This window comes from Erinaceus europaeus, chromosome 19 (genome assembly GCF_950295315.1).
Source record: "Erinaceus europaeus chromosome 19, mEriEur2.1, whole genome shotgun sequence".
Lineage (NCBI taxonomy): Eukaryota > Metazoa > Chordata > Mammalia > Eulipotyphla > Erinaceidae > Erinaceus > Erinaceus europaeus.
Genome location: NC_080180.1, coordinates 38,142,027 through 38,164,507, shown reverse-complemented (window position 1 = coordinate 38,164,507; position 22,481 = coordinate 38,142,027).

The window sequence follows — 22,481 nt, the reverse complement described above, 5'->3', positions numbered from 1 at the left end:
CCCCAATGCGCTTAACCCGCTGAACTACTGCCCGGCCCCCTTAATCTTATTTTATGATACTTATCTGATAGAGATAGAAATTGAGAGAGGAGGAGGAGATAGAGATGTAAAGGACAGACAGACACCCTTGTGAAGCTTTCTGCATGCAAGGGCTTGAACATAGGTCCTTGCACACTGTAATGTGAGTGCTTAACCATGTGTGCCTCAGCCTGGCCTCTTATGACACATTTTTATATGTAAAAATGCATCATGACTTTACTGTCAACACAATGAGACAGTCATCAAACTTATATCTCATTTTAATAAGAATAAGTGCTAATAAGTACTATTTGTTGTTGTCCTGAGAGTAAGTAGGCAGTGAAGAATTATTGGAACTATAGTAGCAGGCTTGCATATTGTATATGGTGTACAGCAGGGCTCACCAGGATAGGTTTATCTTGTCTACTCTGGAATACCTGAGCCATTTCAGATAAATTTATTTATTAGATAAGGGTACTCTGAAATTGGAATTGAAAGAAAGGAATTCTACATACAGAGGGTGTGACATAAACTCAGATATAATATGTTCTGGTATATTCAAGTAATAGTAGTTTTAAAAGCATGACATATCGGCATGACATTTGAGGTTGTAGGAATACTTCTGTAAGTATGGATGGAGTAAAGCTATAAAGGCCACTCAGATCATGAATGCTTTTGCATTCTGTTCTAGGAATGTGATTTCTCAGATGGTAAGGAAAAAGTATGAGAGAAGTCGTGTCAGAGAAAGCTCACTCTTGACTAGCACTAGGACAACAGCCTCAGAAATGGCATGAGACCAGACAATTGCGGTGCTACAAGTACACAGCAGCAGAGGATCAGAATACAGCTGTAGTGGCAGAAATAGAGAAAAGTGACTGAGTTGGAATTTCATTCATATGGGGGAATCAGTAGGACTTTGCAGGGGCTGAGAGATAACTCGGGGTCTGAGAAAATGCCTACCTGGGTGAGTTGTCACTATTGTAGCTCTGGTCATACAATGTGTTCATCCACCTAGGCATATCTGCTTTTATGTGATCTGGATAAGTTCTGTTATTCACCAAGTAAAATATAAGATGAATGTAGATCTTGTATCGAGATACAGTGTGTTGTGTTGTATTGAGGTGTCTTTTGTAATCTGTCAGATTTCCTTTTGAACAAGGCCTCGGCTCCCAATTTCATATTTTTTTCTAGTATTTAATTTGCATAGTTTTTGAGGAAGCTGATAAAAAATAGTGACCTAAATTTTTTTTATTTGTTATTATATAGAGACAGAGAAATTGAGAGAGAAGGGGGAGATAGAGAGGAAGAGAGACAGAGAGATGCCTGCAGACCTGCTACACTGCCTGTGAAGTAGCTCCCTGCAGGTGGGGAGGCGGAGGCTCAAACCCAGATACTAATTGGTCCTTGTATTTTGTGCCAGGCATGCATAACCGCTACATTACCGCCCCCCAAAAATAGTGACTTAAAAAGTTTATTTTGATGGAATGAATTATAATGGTGCCAGTGTTATTTAACTTATTTACTCACTGCAGTGTTTCTATTGTTTCTCAGTTTTTATTTAAACATGTTCTGTTTTTGATTAAAACACAGTTTGCAAGTTTAGTAATTGAACATATTGAAGAAAAAATTACTTAGCAGTTAGAATGGATTTTAGGTTTTTACCCCAAATATTAACATAGAGTATGAGTTATAAATAATACTTACAGAATTTTATAACAGAAAGTGTCTGTAGTAGTCTGGGAGGTGGCACAATGGATAAAGCATTGGACTCTCAAGCATGAGGTCCCGAATTCAATCCCAGGCAGGACATGCACCAGAGAGATGTCTGGTTCTTTCTCTCTCCTCCTTTCTCATTAATAATAAACAAATTCCAAAAGAAAAAAGAAAAAGAAAAGAAAGTGACTGTGGGGGTGAGAAAAATGGCTAAGATTACTGATCCATTGTAAATTATCTCTGTTTTACAACAGGCACATTTTTTTTTTTACAAAATATGTTATTTAGAAACTTCTTTTTATTTCATTTATTATTAGAACAGTGTGTTATTATCTTCTAGTTAAAAAGAATAAGGTTGGGGGCCTGGAAGTGGTGCACTGGTTCTCATTAGCAAGCTTAAAGATCCGGGTGTGAACTTCTGCTCCCTACCTGCAAGGAAGCAGGTCTGAGGGGTTTTTCTGTCTCCTTCTCTACACTCCCATCCACTTTCCCCTGTTTAATCAAATTTAAAAAAAAGGAAAAAATGGCCATCAGAAGTGGTGGATTCCTGTGCTGGCACCAAGCCCCAGCAATCATAAATCATAAGTATACTCGACAAAGTAAAAAAGGCCAATCTGGAAAAAAATAACAAAGAATAAGGGGCCAGGCAGTGGCATACTTGGTTAAGTGCACACATTATAGTGCACTTAACCGGGTTCAAGCCGCTGGTCCCCATCTGCAGGTGGAAAAACTTCATGAGAGGTGAAACAGGGTTGCAGATGTCTTTCTGTCTCTCTCCCTTTCTCTATCTCCCCCTCCACTCTCAATTTTTCTGTCTATCCGATAATAAATTAATAAAAATATTTTAATAATAAAGGATACGGTTAATAAATATTTGCATTTTCATATATTTTATCTTTTGATAGAAAGCAATGGAAATAAAGTAATGTAGATAGAGAGGAATGCAGTGCTGCTTCAAGATTTGGGCTTTTAATGATACACCTATAAGGACATAGTGAATCTTTCATGTTTAAAATCTACAATGTGACTTTGTTAGAAAGTGAACCACCTGAGATGAAATTAGAGTATACTATGAAAGGAAAGGTCTCACCCGAGTAATGAAGCTGAAAGGTTGTCATTCTACACGTGAAGTCTCTGGACACAGTCTGAAGTGAAGCATGTTGAGGTGGCAATCGTTGTGTTGGTTAGGTTGTGATCGGCAGATACAATATTATTTGATATGGATTGGGAGAGGCATACGGGAAAGTGGGCCCTGGAGAATGGGTGGTGGGAATTGTGTGGAATTGTACCCCTCCTACCCTATGGTTTTGTTAATTAATACTTTCTTAAATAAAATAAAATAAAAAATAAATAAAAAAATAAAAAATCTACAGTGTGTAAATTTTACTTATCACTGAATTTTAAAATGTCTTCTTTTCAAAAAACTTCCAAATTTCTATTACTTTTATACTTTACATTTATACTTTTCTTCTTCAGGCTTTGCCAACTGCTCTGTAGCAGAAAGATCCATGTGTTACATGACTCTTGATATGTTCTTAATACTCTTTCAGCAGCAAATCACCTTGTATTTTTATGTGTTAGTTTAATTTTTTTTCCTCCAGGGTTCTTGCTGGGGTTCAGTGCCTGCACCATAAATCCACTGCTCCTGGTGGTCATTTTTCCCCCTTTTGCTACCCTTGTTTTTGTAGCCTTGTTGTGGTTATTGTTGTTGACGTCGTTCGTTGTTGGATACGACAGAGAGAAATGGAGAGAGGAGGGGAAGGTAGGGGGAAGAGAAAGACAGACACCTGCAGACCTGCTTCACTGACTGTGAAGCGACTCCCCTGTAGGTGGGGAGCCTGGGGCTCAAACCGGAATCCTTCAGCAGGTCCTTGTGCTTTGCTCCATGTGCGCTTAACCCATTGTGCTACCGCCCGACCCCCTAGTTAGTGTAATTTTTAAAACCATTTTTGTTAGGATGCTAAATAAACTGTTATGTGGTCACATATTTTCACGGTTCAGATATTTCATTTGGTTAGTAGGAAGCTTTAAAGTTTGCATTGCCATCCTATTTGCATAAGGAAGTACTTCTTCTTCTAGAGTTTGCCCTTCTTCCATAGCCAGTCAACAGCGTCAGGTTGAGCCTGATGTAAAGTTTCGAGACCTCCTTTGAATCTGGAGAGGTGGCAGTCATTGACTATGTGGGTCATAGTCTGTCTGTAGCTGCAGGGGCAGTTCGGGTCGTCTCTGGCTCCCCAGCGATGGAACATAGCGGTGCACCGGCCATGGCCTGTTCAATAGCGATTGAGGAGGGCCCAATCATAATGTGCTAGGTCAAAGCTGGGTTGACGCTTGCAGGGGTCTGTGATGAGGTGTTTGTTCTTTACCTCAGCTGACTGTCAAGGAAGTACTAAAACAGACCACCTAGGGACTGGGACTCTGATAACTACATGTAACATAGGCTTGCTTCTGTGGTTTCAATTCTGGAATCACCACATAAAGAGACAGAAAAGGTAAAAACAAGTAAGATATAAATGACAGAATAGTGGTTTAAGTTCCCTTTCTCATTTAAAAAAGACAACAAAAAACTCATATACTTTGGGATATAGGATTTTGTTTTGTTTCCTCACATCTCGGTCTCTTTAATTAGTCTCCTTTACATGTTAAAATCTTTGTCTTGAGTCTTTCTCTCCTAAATTATATTATGTATCTCTGTATCTGTGTTTAGTGGAATGCACATTTCATGGTAAATTTGACTTCCCCCCACCCTTAGGTGGAAAATGTAGTTTCCAATGTGGGTACATGAGTGCACCATTCTGCAGTTTTGCTTGGCTCATGTGAAAAAAAAAAAAAATCACAAAATATATTAGTAGGGAAAAAGGAAAGTTTTTTTTTTTATTTCTTTCTTTCTGCTTGAAAAGTGACAGAATAAAAATCTTTGAGAAATGTGTCAAATAGATTTCTTTCCCCCTTATGGGAGACAAGAGTAGGAAGCTAAAGAGAGAATGCCGCCTTTGGGAGTCTTACTTGCAAATTGTGCCAGCCTACCTAAGCTTTTGTTCATTCTTAACACATTGAACATCTTGAAATATCTCAGAATATTGAGAGAGAGCAGCACTGTGATCTCAGAGTATCATCCTAATTATCAGTTCTAAAGTGGAACTTTCGTACTTTTTATAGCTTAATAAGTGCTTTCAACTTTGAAATACTTGCAGCATTTTAAAATAATCCCAAACTACATATGCATATAAAAATTGTGTCAATTAGTTGGACTACGTGAGCCCTATCTCCTGAGGATCATGAACTGCTGGAATGGTGCTTAGAGGTTTGTTTTTGCAGACACGTTGCTTCAATCATTCAAAGGAATTCAGGCCGGCCAAATGCTCTCTTTTCTGATTCTCAGTCTAAAATGTACTATTGTAGATGGATAGATTTTTTTTTCAAGAATGTTGTTAGCAGTCTCACCCTCTTCCCAAATCTCCTATAAATTAGAAACACCTCTCACCGCGTAACACCTACCAATCACATCATCAAATCCAACATAACTTTAGTGTCTTATACAAAGTACTTATGGTCAATAAATATGTGAGTCATAACAATAAATAATGCATGGAGACATAATGGTGAAGACAACTCACACAGAGTGGGAAGGTCAAACAGATTTGAATGAATTGCAAAAGTTTAGCTTAATTTTTACTTCAACAACCCCTATTACTGTAATGAGAAAAACTTAATCTTAGTTTTAGTCTTTCACCTAGGCTAGAAATCTAAATTGTAGGAATGAACATGATAGTAGTTTAAACTCTATGAGATTTAGGAGGTGAGAATTAGATGCTGCCTGCTCCTGTGAACATCTAGAGATGTCATTTGTTGTTTTTGGTCCTTGATCTTTGTTTCATTTAATTTTATTGGCAGTTTTTTTCCTGACAGCATTTTTGATTGATTCAACATGGATTTACAATAATAGAAGTATTGCTTCCCTCCTAGATATTTATATGTATACAGCTGGTTTCCGCAACCACCAAAATTCCTGTGCCACCACACGAAATTGAACATGCCACCTAAACCTTGATCTTTGATTACTAAAAATCTTGAAATGGGGGCTAGGAGGTGGCGCACATATTACAGTGCACAAGGACCCAGGTTCAAGCCCCTGGTCCCCACCTGCGGGGGGTGGGGTGGGGCTTCACAAGTGGTGAAGCAGGGTTGCAGGTGTCTCTTGTCTCTTTCTCTATCTCCCCCTCCCACCTCAATTTCTGTTTCTGTCCAATAATAAATAAAGATATTTTTAAAAAAAAGATCTTGAAATGTTGATCACCAGGTTGGTTTGTTTACTTGGTCCCTTTAAATCTGTATGGCATCTTTGCTTCTTCTGAACTTTTCTTGGGAACAAAAGATTCATTCTATTACTTTCCTGTCTTGGTAGTGGCACAGGCTTAGTCTATCTTGATGCATTGTCTAGCCTTGCTCTCTTATGAGGGATATTTCCAGGGATGATATTCTGCTCATCTTTTGCCTTGGATCTCACATCTTCAGCGTGCTGTTTTCTGAAGCAAGTTTGGGAACTCTTTATCGGGCACTCATATTTATCAATATGTCATTCATCCCTCCTCTATCTCTCTTTCCCTCCATCTCACCCTTCCCTACTTTGCCTATGGACTCTTTAAAAATACATATAGTACTCTGTTAAATATTTCATCTTTGTTATTTCTGTAAGGAGTTATGATTTTCAGACACAACACTCAGAATGATAGCAGTACTTTTCTTGTTCCTACAACCTTATTCTGAGAAAATAAGAATAGAATTCTTAGTCCACTGTAATGCAGAGTAGGGCCATGAATCTGGAGGGAGGGATAGCAAGTGTAAATCACACAGATTACTGTTTCCAGATATTGTGTGCTGGATGCACAGGGAAACAGAGCATTCTGGCAGGCCTATGTAATGGGAAGGAGAGACATATTAACTTCTATTTGACCTTACTAGATGGATTATTGGATATACTTATTATCAATAGACTTTACGGATAATAAACATTTATAATAACAACACTGGACTTAAAATACACTTTGGGGGGGTCAGGCAGTAGTGTAGCCGGTTAAGCACATGTGGCACAAAACACAAGGACTGGCAGAAGGATCCCGGTTCAAGCCCCTGACTCCCCACCTGCAGGGGAGTCACTTCACAGGTGGTGAAGCAGGTCTCAGGTGTCTTATCTTTCTCTCCCCCTCTCTGTCTTCCCCCTCCTCTCTCCATATCTCTCTGTCCTATCCAACAATAACAACCTCAAGAGCTACAACAATAAAACAAGGGCAACAAAAAGGGAATAAATAAATATTTAAAAAATACACTTTGATGTGATCACAGTGTTTTCTGGCGGGTACTTCACATATATTTTTTTTTCCCTTTTGCTGCCCTTGTTTTATTGTTGTAGTTATTATTGATGTCGTTGTTGGTTAGGACAGAGTGAAATGGAGAGAGGAAGAGATGACAGAGAGGGGGAGAAAAAGACACCTGCAGACCTGCTTCACAGCCAGTGAAGGGACTCCCCTGCAGGTGGGGAGCCAGGGGCTCAAACTGGGATCCTTCTGCCAGTCCTTGGACTTTGCACCACATGCACTTATTAACCCGCTGCGCTACCGACCGACTCCTCGATCACAGTGTTTCCTAAGGCAAGCTGGACTTCTTTCTAATACAACGAATAACAGGCTATGCAGAAAGGAAACTTATTTTTAGTGCTATCTCCCCTACCAGAAATGTAAATGAGTTTTCAGTTTTTCTAAAGGCAGACTAAAATATTATAGGAAGAAATTGGCTCTGCTAAACTTCTCCGCCAGTCATTTTCTGTTCCATTGTAAATGGTAAAGGTTACATGTAACACACAGTGCAAGGCTTTCCAGACCTGCTCTGTAAGTTATCACACCCCATGGCCTTAGGAATGAGAGGTCTGTAGGCTCACTGGGCCTTTGCTGCTCCTCTTTGAACACTGATCTCTGGCTACAAAGCATTTTTAGGAACTCCTCTGAAAATAATCCCAAAGACATAACTATTTGAAATAAAAGTTCTCTTCTAGCCTAAGGCTAGCCTTTAAGTGAATAGGCACAGGGCCCATGTCAAAGAAAAGGAGACTTTTATTTCTAGGACCTGATTGGAGAGAAATGTAAATGGTGGAACTCTGGTACCAAGTTGAGGCACTCACTGATGACACTTTTTCGTCATGAGAAGAGAACTAAATGGCTCAGAAATATTGGCCATCAATACACACCAATATTCGACTTATGTGATTTTGAAAGAACATGCAGATTATGTGTAAAAGCTACCTAGATGTTCAAATGCATTTTTATACAAGGCTGGCTATTGGGATTAATGACCAAAGTGTGTATGCATCCTAGGATATGAACCAGCACTGGGACTTTTCTTTAGTGGCCTCAAGGGGGCAGAAGACAACAGAAAGAACCCTTATTCACAAGTGCATTTACTTTGTTTGATGAACAATTTAAAAAAAAATTATTTATTTATTCCCTTTTGTTGCCCTTGTTGTTTTATTATTGTAGTTATTGCTGTTATTGATGTCGTCGTTGTTGGATAGGACAGAGAGAAATGGAGGAGGGGAAGACAGAGAGGGGGAGAGAAAGATAGACACCTGCAGACCTGCTTCACTGCCTGTGAAACAACCTCCCTGCAGGTGGGGAGCCGGGGGCTCAACCAGGATCCTTAAGCCTTGTGCTTAAGTCCTTGTGCTTTGCGCCACTGTGTGCTTAACCCGCTGCTCTACCACCCGACTCCCAACAATTTTTTTAAATTGATTTACTAATGATTGATAAGACCATAGGATAAGAGGAGTACAGTTCCATGCAGTTCCCACCACCAGAGTTCAGTACCCCATCTAATCCCTTGGAAGCTTTCCTATTCTTTGCCTTTCTGGGAGTGTGGACCCAGGATCCTTGTGGAGTACAGAAGGTGGACAGTCCGGCTTCTGTAATTGCTTCTCCACTGGATGTGGACATTGGCAGGTGGATCCATACTCCCAGCCTGTTTCTGTCTTTCAGTACCAGGTTAGGTGCTTTTCCACCACCACACACCAGGATCCTCAAACTATTCCGCCCCTTCCTCCCTTCTCCCCTAGAAGGGGAGCTTTGCTGCCTTACATAACACCCTGTCCAAGATTCACTTTGTTTTCGCTTTCTGTCCTCCTTTCTTAGGCCTTTAGGTTTCTTGGGTTCTCACTGTAAAGGAGATGATCTAGCATTTCCCTTCCTCTTTGTTTGGCTTGTCTCACTTCACATCATTCTTTAAAGCTTCAACCAAGATGGGGTAAAGGATATGAACTTATCATTTTAACAGCTGTGTAGTCTTTTATTGTGTATATATACCACAACTTTCTTAACCATTCATCTGTAGCATGGATGATTTTATGGGGTTGGATCTAGAATGTAAATGTTTTGAGATACACTTGCAAAAACAAAAACAACCTGCTCATTTCCTCTATAATTAGTTTTAGCTATAGGCTGAATAATCTAATATAAACCATCTAACTCCTCCTTGCACTGTACTTCTGGATTCTAATTGGAGAGGTTCTAGATTCAAATTGCTTAGATGGCTGCGACATGTAGCTTTACCATTTGGGGAACCAAGTGAATAAATGCAATGCAAAATGACCTTGGGTTTCTGTGACTTCAGGATTTACCTATCTTTTTTTTTTTTTTGCCTCTAGGGTTATTGTTGGGGCTCAGTGCTGGCACTATGAATCTACTGCTCCTGGAGGCCTTTTTTTTTTTAATAGGATAGGAACAAGGGAAATTGAGAGAGGGAGGGAGGGGGAGAGGGGAGGGAGGGGGAAGACAGAGAGAGAGAGAGAGAGACCTGCAGACCTGTTTCACTACTTGTAAAGTGACCCCCTTGCTGGTTCTGAGCTGGGGGCTCAAACCTGCATACTTCTGTGGGTCCTTGTGCTTCGTACTATGTGAACTTAACCCAGTGAGCCACTGCCCAGCCCCCCAAGATTTATCTATTATATGAAATGTCCTTCAATTATTGAGTATTGCATTGGTAAATCTATGACCACATCTTTGGAATTTAAGGACCCAAAATAAAGAGGTGGTGGTGAAGAGATCAGGGCAAGGCATGCTGCTCCTCCTTATGATTGGGAAACAGTATTCAGAATCATGGAGTGAAGATTAAATCCAGAAAGCCTCTAAAGATAATTGCCTTTTCTTCATTTTTATTTGTGATTAATAAGTTACAATATTGTAAGATTACAGCATATAGTTCTACACTACACCTAACACCAAAGTTCTGTATCCACACCTTCCTACCTCCAAAAAAAGGACCACAATAGTTCTCACAAGTCTTAGAAACAGTTTATTTGCTTCTGTCTTTCTTTTTTTATTTATAAAAAGGAAACACTGACAAAAACCATAGGATAGGACACAATTCCTACCACTAGAACTCCATATCCCATCTCCCCCCCTAGCTGTCCTATTCTTTTTTTCATATAATTTTTAAATTTTATTTTATTTTATTTTATTATTTTAAAGTATTTTTTAATTTTTTATTTCTTTATTGGGGAATTAATGCTTTACATTCAACAGTAAATACGATAGTTTGTACATGCATAACATTCCCCAGTTTCCCATATAATAATACAACCCCCACTAGGTCCTCTGTCATCCCTCTTGTACCTGTATTTTCCCCAGCCACCCACCCACCTCCACCCCAGAGTCTTTTACTTTGGTGTGATACGCCAGTTCCAGTTCAGGTTCTACTTGTGTTTTTTTTTTTTTTTTTTCTGATACTATTTTTCAGATTCTGCCTGAGAGTGAGATAATACCATATTCATCCTTCTGTTTCTGACTTATTTCACTTAACATGAATTTTTCAAGGTCCATCCAAGATCGGCTGAAAACAGTGATGTCACCATTTTTTACAGCTGAGTAGAACTCTGTTGTTGTGGTGGCCTGGTGTCGGGCTGTGCCGCGGAGAAGAGAGCGGATGTCCAGAGCAAAGGGGTACACAAATCTTTATTATAGGATGGGGGGGCTGGTTCAGACCACGTGGAGCCAGCCGGCAATGGCCATCCCCACTACCTGACCACGGGGGGAGAGCAGGGAGCGAGACCTCAGAGAGGGAGAGCTGAGAACCCAGAGCGAGAGGGGGGGGTTGAGGGGGCTTTTTATTGAGCGACAACCAGGGGTGACGTGTAGGGCCAGGATTGGTTGAAGGGGGCACTCTAGGATTTTGCGGGGCGTAGAAAAACCTGGGGGTGGAGACTGCATCAGAATAACTCCTCAGCAACATCTCCTCCTATCCCTTTATATCTAAATGGACACAGTAAAGAAAAATGGAATGGAGCAGGCTTAAATGTTTTAGAGGAATGCCATGGTCAGGTGGGAAGATGTAGGACTTTCTGTGGAGGAGGGAAGGCTTAAATGGCTGCGAACCTTGTGAGATTTATGCGTCCTCCTCTGCTCAACCCTGAGAGACTTACCTGGAGAGACTTACCTGGAGAGATTTGCACAAGAAGAGCATGTAGCAAGGATATGTTTTAACTGTGGTACAGGAACATCAGGGAATCGAGTTTGAAGGCCTTTAAGATTAACATGGGTTAGAGAGTGAAAATTAGCAGGATCAGAGACAGAGACTGGGAAAGTTCCTGTGGAGGCAAGGCGGTCAACTGTGGCATTCCCTTCGGACAAGGAACCAGGAAGAGGGCTGTGGGAACGAAGGTGTTGAATATACAGTGGTTGGGTTCGAGAACAGAGCATAGAGGCGATTTGAATCAAGAGAGGGGAAAGTGGGTTGTCATCAATTTTCACATAAGAACGAGCAAGCCATGTAAGTAAGTTAACAGTATACACACTGTCAGAAAAAAGGTTGAAGGATTCTGGTACAGCTTTTAGTGCAAGAAAAACAGCATAAAGTTCTTTGTACTGAGGGGAATTATCAGGAAGCTCAGCAAAGAGAGGTTTAGGAGATTGTTTGTCTGGGTAATATATAAGGACAGCAGCTCCCTTTTTTCCGCCATCAGCAAAGATTGTAGGAGCAGAGGGAATGGGATCCCGAGAGAAAAGTTTAGGTGCTAGAGGTAGAAGAGGTAAAGAAGCTATCAATTTATTAGAAGGAAAATGGTTATCTATTTGTCCTGGAAACCCCATGAAGCTTATGGCAAAGCGGGAATGATGGCGTATAAGCCACTCTGTATCTGTGAGAGAAAAGGGCAGAATGATTAAATATGGTTCTTTCCCTAAGACCTGCACAGACCTATTTCTCCCTTGGCGAACCATGAATGCTAACGTGTCTATCTCAGTGAGGAGTCTTGGAGCTCCTCCTACTGGCGTGTGAAGCCATTCGAGAACCCCATGGTCTTGCCACAGTGCCCCTACTACTGTGGGGGTGGAGTTGAAGATTAGAAGGTTTACCGGAGAGGAGGGGGAGAATCGAACAAGGTGCATGTCCTGGAGGGCCAGGTTAACCCTTTCCAGTGCCAAGGAGGCCTCAGGAGTTAACTTACGTTTTGAAGAGGGCTGTTTGTTTCCTTTCAACAGGTCAAACAGTGGTTGGAGGCAGCTTGTGGGCAGATAGAGATACTGCCTAAGCCAATTTAAATTTCCTAGAAAACTTTGTAAAGAAGCAAGAATAAGGTTAGAAGGGAAGGTAACATTAGTTTTTAAGGGACGAATTTGCGTTAGAGAAATCTCTGACCCTGGAAGGATATTGGAGAGATTAGCTGTATCTTCTCAGGGGCTACATTAAGGCCGCTTTTCTTTAATGCAGGAATGAGAAAATCACGTAAGGCATAGAGACCTGTATCTGATTTTACTCATATTAAAATATCATCTGTATAATGAAAAATATTGAGGCCCTTATGAATATATGGGACAAGGGCAGATTTAACAGCCTCCTGACAAATTGTAGGACTATTGGCCATACCCTGGGGCAGCACCACCCATTCAAATCTATCAGCAGGGCTGGCTTTATTAATAGACAGAACAGAGAAGGCAAAACGTTTACAATCTCGTGGATGCAAGGGGATAGAGAAAAAACAATCTTGTATATCAATAGCTATGATTGGAATTCCCGTGGGAATTGCAGAAGCAAGAGGCAAACCCCTTTGTGGGGAGCCCCAGACCTGCATGGTTTTATTTACTGCACGGAGATCTTGAAGGAGGCGCCATTTACCCGAGCGCTTTTTAATCACAAAGACAGGAGTATTCCATGGGCTTCGAGAATGACGAATGTGTCCCAAGGACAACTGCTCTCGGACGAGCTCTTTTAAAATTTTTAGCTTATCCCTAGGTAAAGGCCACTGTTCCACCCAGACAGGCTCATTAGAAAGCCAGCTTAAGCGGGGTGTTTGGCTACAAACAGTGGCATTTAGTATTGGGGTTGCTGAATAGACCTGGTATCGCGGGAATGAGTTTTACGCTCTGCAGAGGCGTCTGTGGATATCCTAACATCAAGACATTCCAGAAGATCCCTGCCCAGTAAGTTGGTGCTAATATTAGCTACCAAAGGGTGGAAGTGTCCGGTAGAACCTTCTGGGTCTTCCCACATGAGCGAGTCTCGTGTGCAAAATGCTCTGGTCATCCCTCCTATTCCATGTAAACTGGGTCCAGGGATAAGTTCCCAATCTTGGGGAACCTCTTCTTGCCTTAAAATCGTCTTTTCTGCCCCTGTGTCAATCAAAAATTTAAAAAGAATATTGCCAATCTTTACTGTCATAGAAGGGTGGCCCCATTCTAAAACAGGAGTGGTCCACAAAATCTCAGGCCCCGAATTTGTACCATTCAGGGGCGAACCATCTTTATGAAATTGGGACCAACAATCTCTCTTCCAATGAAACCCCTTACGACATTTTGGACAAACAGTACGTGGTCTCTGGCTCCCTGACTGAAAGCGGGGTTGCTCTGGCTGGAGGCGTGGTTTCCCTGACTGGAGGCGTGGTCGCAACTTATCAGGACATTGGTTACACCAATGTCCTTGGCGACCGCACTGAAAGCAGGCCCCGTTTTGCTTACGTGGGGCAACTGCATAGACCTGCGTCGTAGCGGGTGCCCCATAATTGCCTGATGTAAGTTCCTGTGTCACTAGAATCCAATTATCTGGGTGTAGTTGTTTAAGATTAAGGCATACCTGATGGAATTGTGGTGTCATGCCTTCCCAGACAATAGAGCGCAGGAGTAGTGTGCGGACGTCAGGATTATAAACCTTTCTCTCTAAGCTTCTCTTCACCCTTGAGATGAAGCTCGCCAATGATTCATCAGAGCCTTGGTGAAAAGAGTTAATGGGAGCTGACGGATCTACATCAGGTGTGGTCACCCTTTCCCATGCTTGTGTTGCACAGATGCATACCTGTTCAAAATAACCGGTTGGAAACCTGGCTTCTGCCTGCTGAGCTCCAGATTCATAAGCTCCTGCTCCAAACAAAGCATCAGAATTCCATTCTACCTGTTTGTTACTATTTTCCTGCGATTGTCTAGAGCACTCATCGTGGAAGCATGCCTGCCACTGAAGATAGAGTGGGTCTGGGAGTGCAGCACGAACCAGATCTTTCCAGTCTTGTGGTGTATTTAAATGCTGGTAAAAACTCCTCAAGACGGACGTGGTCCATGGAGAATGCATTCGTCCTCCCTGACCGCTTGTCTGAGTGTTCTAAGATATTTAGAGGAATATGGCTGCCACGGCTGAGGGTTTTGTTTAGAAGGGGCCAAGTTTACTGGGAATGTGTGGATTTGGTCCGATGGCACGGGAGAGGGAGCTACAGAAGTGGAAAGTGCCGTAGAAACTGCTGTAGTGGCTGCAGGGGAGACTAAACGCATATCTACGGGGACTGAGCTCCCGGGGTGGACTGCACATGGTTTAAAATCCTTAAATCCTGAAAAAATATCCTTTAGCTCTCGTATCTCAGCCACTAGGTCCCTTAATGGTGACGTATCAGCAGGGGGGCGGGGTCAGGGAAGAGGAAGCCTCAGGTGGAGCTGTAACCACGGCGGCAGGGACCGGGGGCAGGGTCAGGGACGCAGAAACCTCAGGTGGAGCTGAAACCGGGGCGGAAGGGGGCGAGGTCAGAGGAGGAGCATCTGAACACGTGTGCATGTCTGTGGGAACGGAATTCTTGGGTTTAGCCGCTGATCGCTTAGGATGTCTAAGTCTAAAGCACATGTGATTTAACTCTCGGACCTCAGCCTCAAGGTCACTTATCCTTATGGCATACCACGTTTTACATATCTTGAAAGTGGTGACCACAGTTAAAAAAATCCAGGGGGTAGCAAAAATTAAACCGTTTATGACAGCACGAATATGTCCCAGGTCAAGAGATAATGACTGGGACACCTCCTCATAAAATGAGAAATTTCCCATGGTGGAGGGAAACGCAGGGCCACAGAAGTGGGCGGATGCCACTTACCTGTGTCTGGGCGGTTTCGAAGACCTCAGGCCGGGCGTGGTGTGGGTACGGAACACAATGGGCGCCAGATGTTGTTGTGGTGGTCTGGTGTCGGGCTACACCGCGGAGAAGAGAGCGGACGTCCAGAGCAAAGGGGTACACAAATCTTTATTATAGGATGGGGGGGGTTGGTTCAGACCATGTGGAGCCAGCCAGCAATGGCCGTCCCCACTACCTGACCACAGGGGGGAGAGCAGGGAGCAAGACCTCAGAGAGGGAGAGCTGAGACCACAGCGAGAGGCGGGGGTTGAGGGGGCTTTTTATTGAGCGACAACCAGGGGTGACATGTAGGGCCAGGATTGGTTGAAGGGGGCACTCTAGGATTTTGCGGGGCGTAGAAAAACCTGGGGGCGGAGACTACATCAGAATAACTCCTCAGCAACAGAACTCCATTGTGTATATATACCACAACTTGCTCAGACACTCATCTGTTGTTGGACACCTGGGTTGCTTCCAGGTTTTGGCTATTACAAATTGTGCTGCCAAGAACATATGTGTACACAGATCTTTTTGGATCGATGTGTTGGGTTCCTTAGGATATATCCCCAGGAGAGGAATTGCAGGGTCATAAGGTAGGTCCATTTCTAGCCTTCTGAGAGTTCTCCAGACTGTTCTCCACAGAGGTTGGAACAATTGACATTCCCACCAGTAGTGTAGGAGGGTTCCTTTGACCCCACACCTTCTCCAGCATTTGCTGCTGTTACCTTTTCTGGTGTATGACATTCTCACAGGAGTGAAGTGGTAATTCGTTGTAGTCTTTATTTGCATTTCTCTGACAATCAGAGACTTGGAGCATTTTTTCATGTGTTTCTCGGCCTTTTGGATCTCTTCTGTGGTGAATATTGTGTCCATGTCCTCCCTCCATTTTTGGATGGGGTTATTTGTTGTCTTGTTGTTGAGTTTGGCAAGCTCTTTATATTTGTTGGTTATTAAACTCTTGTCTGATGTATGGCATGTAAAAATCTTCTACCATTCTGTGAGGGGTCTCTTGGTTTGGGTAGTGGTTTCTTTTGCTGTGAAGAAGCTTTTTAATTTGATGTAGTCCCATAGGTTTATACTTGCCTTAGTCTTCTTTGTAATTGGATTCGTTTCATTGAAGATGTCTTTAAAATGTTAGCGGAAAAGAGTTCTGCCAATATTTTCCTCTAATTTTGTATTTGGTGAAATACAGTGATTCAGTTTCATTCTTCTGCATGTTTCAACCCATTGTTTCCAACACCATTTGTTGAAGAGACTCTGCTTTCCCCATGTAATAGTCTGGGCCCCTTTGTCAAAGATTAGATGTCCATAGGTGTGGGGGCTCACTTTTGGGCTCTCAATTCTATTCCACTGTTCATTGTGTCTATTCATGTTCCAGTACCAAGCAGTTTTGATGACAATGGCCCTAATTTTTTTATTTGTAAAAAGGAAACATTGATTAAACGATAGGATAAGAGGGGTACAACTTCACACAATTCCCATGACCAAAACTTGTATCCCATCCCCTCCCGTGATAGTTTTCATATTCTTTAACCCTCTGGGAGTATGGACCCAAGGTCTTTGTGGGATGCAGAAGGTTGAAAGTCTGACTTCTGTAATTGCTTCCTCATTCAACATGAGCATTGACAGGTTGATCCATACTCCCAGCCTATTTTTCTCTTTCCCTATTGGGGAAGGGCTCTGGGGAAGCAGAGTTCCAGGACATATTGGTGGGGCTGTCTGTCCAGGGAAGTCTGGTCTGCATCCTGTTAGCATCTGGAACCTGGTAGTTGAAAAGAGAGTTAACATACAAAGCCAATTATGTATAGATGTTTAATACTAAAGGTAATTCTTAAATCAAAACAAAAGTTGTGATTACACAACTTTCTGAGTGTCAGAAATATAGGGCCCAATAGTAAATGCTTGTAAATGATTTTGAAAATACTGAAATGAAAATATAGCTCAGTCCAGTGACTGGAGCTGCCTCTATGTTAAATTTCTAATCTTTAGTGGAAGGCATATGTACACTTTGAGTGTTGTGCTCACTTCTGCAGTTGTAAACAATCACGCACACTCACATCTACACAAACACATGTGCATATGTACATCATATATACACATATATGTCATATATATGGATTCTAGTCAAGTAGCATTACTGACAACATATTAAAAAGTTAAAATTGCTAAATGTTGAATCCTGGTAATGTTAGATAAGATAATACAATATTATATAAGATAATACAATCCTAGAAACAAACTATTGTAGACACTTGAGATTGACCTGCTTTCTAAATCCACTGTAAGTAGTGTCCTATGATAACTGTGTTTCTTTCTGTCACTATGTAGTCTATAATAATAGGCATATGAAGGTTTAACCGTCAGACACTACTACTACTCCTGAAACTCTATCTCAGGTAGAGAAAGGCAGCAACTTAGTCCATAAAAGAAATCTACTTAGGCACTGAAAAAAAATCTCTCAAAGATAAATAATTTATTAATGCATTAAATAGTTATCTTTTGGACTTCACTTACTTCACTCTAAATCAACTTAGAAACAGATTTTGTCTTTACATATAAATTCATCTGGAATTCATTTCTCAAGAGAATGTGTGATGTTAATTTTTTCATGAGAAAAAATTTGATTTAAGAGGTAGATAACTCAAATAGGGAATAATTTGGATTTTGTTCATTGTGTTAAAATATGTGTGTAAAGTCACTTCATCTCATTAACAATATTCTGATAAGCTATGTTGAAATTTGTAACTAGGAGAAATTATAAATATAGGTATAAATAAAAGAAAAAAAATTTTGTCCTGCAATATAAAATGATCCCAGCTTAATGTACTGTTATATCATGTGTTGTCTTTATGTTCTCCAACAGCACAATACATATTCTTTATGAAGAATTAATGTATGTTAGGATGTACATCCATTCTGTTCCCATATATTGAATTTTTTAAAATAATGATCAGATAGTTCACAGATTTTTTTAGAGTACTTTCACAGACATACACTCTGCTCAGAAGGAATGAGATGATTTTTAGAAGAATGACTTCAATTTCTTCTAGCTATAGTTGGATGAGAAACTAGGTGAGTCTAGTTGAAGGAAACACAAATACTAACTGTCTGGTTTCAAGGAATTAAATGTCAGCTTGCTGACTAAGATGTCTTTTTACAGTCTCAAAGTGTTATATTAGGGTTCTGGTCATATAAGTATGGAGTAATCTTTCTCATCACGTAAGTCTTTTAGTTGTTGCAGTTATCCAAAATAATTCTGCTCTTTAAATTTTAGCAGCAGTATCAGAGTTTCATTCATTGTACCTCTCAGTATTAATTTAAAATACTTGAGATAATGGAAGTAGCAAAAATGCTGAAAGACTATGGGGTGAAAATTCATTACAAATACTGATATGGCAGGATACTGTTTCTTTCTTCCTTTCTATATTTACCAGAGCACTGATCAGCTCTGGGTTATGGTGGTACAGGGATAGAACCTGGGACTTTGAAGCCTAAGATATGAGGATATCTTTTCATAATTATGCTATATCCCCTGCCCAATAGTAATTCTTTATATATAAAAGTTGATGGCCAGTATTTTGTGCACTTTTCTTGCTGAAAAGATAGTTCATTTCCATATGTTTATTTTCTTTTTTTATTTATTTATTTATTTATTTATTTATTTTTTCTTTTTTATTTAAGAAAGGATTAATTAACAAAACCATAGGGTAGGAGGGGTACAACCCCACACAATTCCCACCGCCCAATCTCCATATCCCACCCCCTCCCATGGTAGCTTTCCCATTCTCTATCCCTCTGGGAGCATGGACCCAGGGTCATTGTGGGTTGCAGAAGGTAGAAGGTCTGGCTTCTGTAATTGCTTCCCCGCTGAACATGGGCGTTGACTGGTCGGTCCATACTCCCAGTCTGCCTCTCTCTTTCCATAGTAGGGTGGGTCTCTGGGGAAGCTGAGCTCCAGGACACATTGGTGGTGTCTTCAATCCAGGGAAGTCTGGCCAGCATCCTGATGACACCTGGAACCTGGTGACTGAAAAGAGAGTTAACATACAAAGCCAAACAAATTGTTGAGCAATCATGGACCCAAAGCTTGGAAAAGTGGAGAGGAAGTATTAGGGAGGTACTCACTGCAAACTCTAGTGTACTTCTGCTTTCTTACTTTGGTGCCATACTCCAAACTCAGTCAATTTCTGCTTTGCGTTTCTACTTTTTTTTTTTTTTTACATGCATAACATTCCCCAGATTCCCATTTAACAATACAACCCCCACTATTTCATTCATCATTTTTCATGGACCTGTATTCTCCCCACCCACCCACCCACCCCAGAGTCTTTTACTTTGGTGTAATACTCCAATTCCATTTCAGGTTCGACTTGTGTTTTCTTTTCTAATCTTGTTTTTCAACTTCGGCCTGAGAGTGAGATCATCCCGTATTCATCCTTCTGTTTCTGACTTATTTCACTCAACATGATTTTTTCAAGGTCCATCCAAGATCGGCTGAAAACGGTGAAGTCACCATTTTTTACAGCTGAGTAGTATTCCATTGTGTATATATACCACAACTTGCTCAGCCACTCATCTGTTGTTGGACACCTGGGTTGTTTCCAGGTTTTGGCTATTACAAATTGTGCTGCCAAGAACATATGTGTACACAAATCTTTTTGGATGGCTGTTTTGGGTTCCTTAGGATATATCCTCAGGAGGGGAATTGCAGGGTCGTAGGGTAGGTCCATTTCTAGCCTTCTGAGAGTTCTCCAAACTGTTCTCCACAGAGGTTGGACCAATTGACATTCCCACCAGCAGTGCAGGAGGGTTCCTTTGACCCCACACCCTCTCCAGCATTTGCTGCTGTTACCTTTCTGATGTGTGACATTCTCACAGGAGTGAAGTGATATCTCATTGTTGTCTTGATTTGCATTTCTCTGACAATCAGAGACTTGGAGCATTTTTTCATGTGTTTCTCGGCCTTTTGGATCTCTTCTGTGGTGAATATTCTGTCCAAGTCCTCCCCCCATTTTTGGATGGGGTTATTTGTTGTCTTGTTGTTGAGTCTGGCAAGCTCTTTATATATGTTGGTTATTAAACTCTTATCTGATGTATGGCATGTAAAGATCTTCTCCCATTCTGTGAGGGGTCTCTTGATTTGGGTAGTGGTTTCTTTTGCTGTGAAGAAGCTTTTTAATTTGATGTAGTCCCATAGGTTTATACTTGCCTTAGTCTTCCTTGTAATTGGATTCGTTTCATTGAAAATGTCTTTAAAATTTATGCAGAAAAAAGTTCTGCCAATATTTTCCTCTAAGTATCTGATAGTTTCTGGTCTAACATCCAAGTCCTTGATCCACTTGGAATTTACTTTTGTATTTGGTGAAATACAGTGATTCAGTTTCATTCTTCTGCATGTTTCAACCCATTGTTTCCAACACCATTTGTTGAAGAGACTCTGCTTCCCCCATATAATAGTCTGGGCCCCTTTGTCAAAGATTAGATGTCCATAGGTGTGGGGCCTCATTTCTGGGCTCTCAATTCTATTCCACTGGTCAGTGTGTCTATTCATGTTCCAGTACCAAGCAGTTTTGATGACAATGGCCCTATAATACAGTTTGAGATCTGGCAGTGTGATGCCTCCGGTTCTGTTCTTTTTTCTCAAGATCGTTTTGGCAATTCTAGGTCTTTTCTGGTTCCAGATAAACATTTGTAGCATTTGTTCTATTCTCCTAAAAAATGTGCTTGGGATCTTGATCGGGATAGCATTAAATTTGTAGATGGCTCTGGGTAATATATTCATTTTGATGATGTTAATTCTTCCAACCCATGAACATGGAATATCTTTCCACTTCTTTGTGTCTTTTTCAATTTCTTTGAGGAGTGACTCATAATTTTCAGTATACAAGTCTTTCACTTCTTTGGTTAGGTTTATTCCTAGATATTTTATAGTTTTTGTTGCTATAGAAAAAGGAACTGATTTCTGCATTTCAATTTCTTCTAACTTAGTGTTTGCATAGAGGAATGCCACTGACTTTTGAATGTTAATTTTATAGCCTGACACATTACTGTATTGCCTGATGATTTCCAAAAGCTTCTTGCTGGATTCCTTAGGTTTTTCCATGTATACTATCATGTCATCTGCAAATAAGGAGAGTTTGACTTCTTCTCTTCCAATCTGTATGCCTTTAATTCCTTGCTCCTGCCTGATTGCTATGGCAAGAACTTCCAACACTATGTTGAATAGTAATGGTGATAGTGGGCAGCCCTGTCTAGTACCTGATCTGAGGGGAAATGCTTCCAGTTTTTCACCATTGAGTATGATGTTGGTTGTAGGTTTGCTATATATAGACTCCACTATATTCAGGAATTTTCCATCTATTCCTATTTTTTGTAGTGTTTTGATCATAAAGGGATGTTGTATTTTGTCAAAGGCTTTCTCTGCATCTATTGATATGACCATGTGGTTTTTGGTCTTACTTTTGTTGATGTGGTGGATCACATTGATTGACTTACGTATATTAAACCAACCTTGCATGCCTGGGATAAACCCCACTTGGTCATGATGAACAATTTTTTTGATATACCGCTGTATCCGGTTGGCTAGAATTTTGTTCAATATTTTTGCATCTATGTTCATCAGAGATATTGGTCTGTAGTTTTCTTTTTTGGTTGTGTCCCTGTCTGCTTTTGGTATCAGGGTGATGTTGGCTTCATAGAAGCTGGCAGGTTGTATTCCAGTGTCTTCAATCTTCTGGAAGACTTTTAAAAGTAGAGGTATTAGTTCTTCTTTGAAAGTTTTGTAGAATTCATTTGTAAAACCATTTGGTCCAGGACTTTTATTTTTGGGAAGATTTTTGATAACTGTTTCAATTTCATTAGCTGTGATGGGCCTGTTCATGTTATTCACTTCCTCTTTACTTAGTTTTGGAAGTTGGTAGGTATCTAGGAAATCATTCATTTCTTCCAGGTTCTCTAGCTTGGTGGCATATAGTTGTTCATAGAAGCCTCGCATGATATGTTGAATTTCTGCAGTGTCTGTTGTGATTTCTCCTCTTTCATTTACTATCCGATTTATTTGGGTCTTCTCCCTTTTTTGTTTTGTGAGTCTGGCTAAAGGTTTGTCAATTTTGTTTACTCTTTCGAAGAACCAACATTTACTTTCATTGATCTTTTGTATGGTTTTCCTATTCTCAATGTTATTTATTTCTGCCCTAACTTTAGTAATTTCTGTCCTTCTGGTTGCTTTAGGATTCCTTTGTTGTTCTTCTTCTAGGTCTTTGAGATGTGCAATCAGGCTGTTTATTTGTGCCTTTTCTTGTTTCCTAATATTTGCTTGTATAGCTATGAACTTCCCTCTTAGGACTGCTTT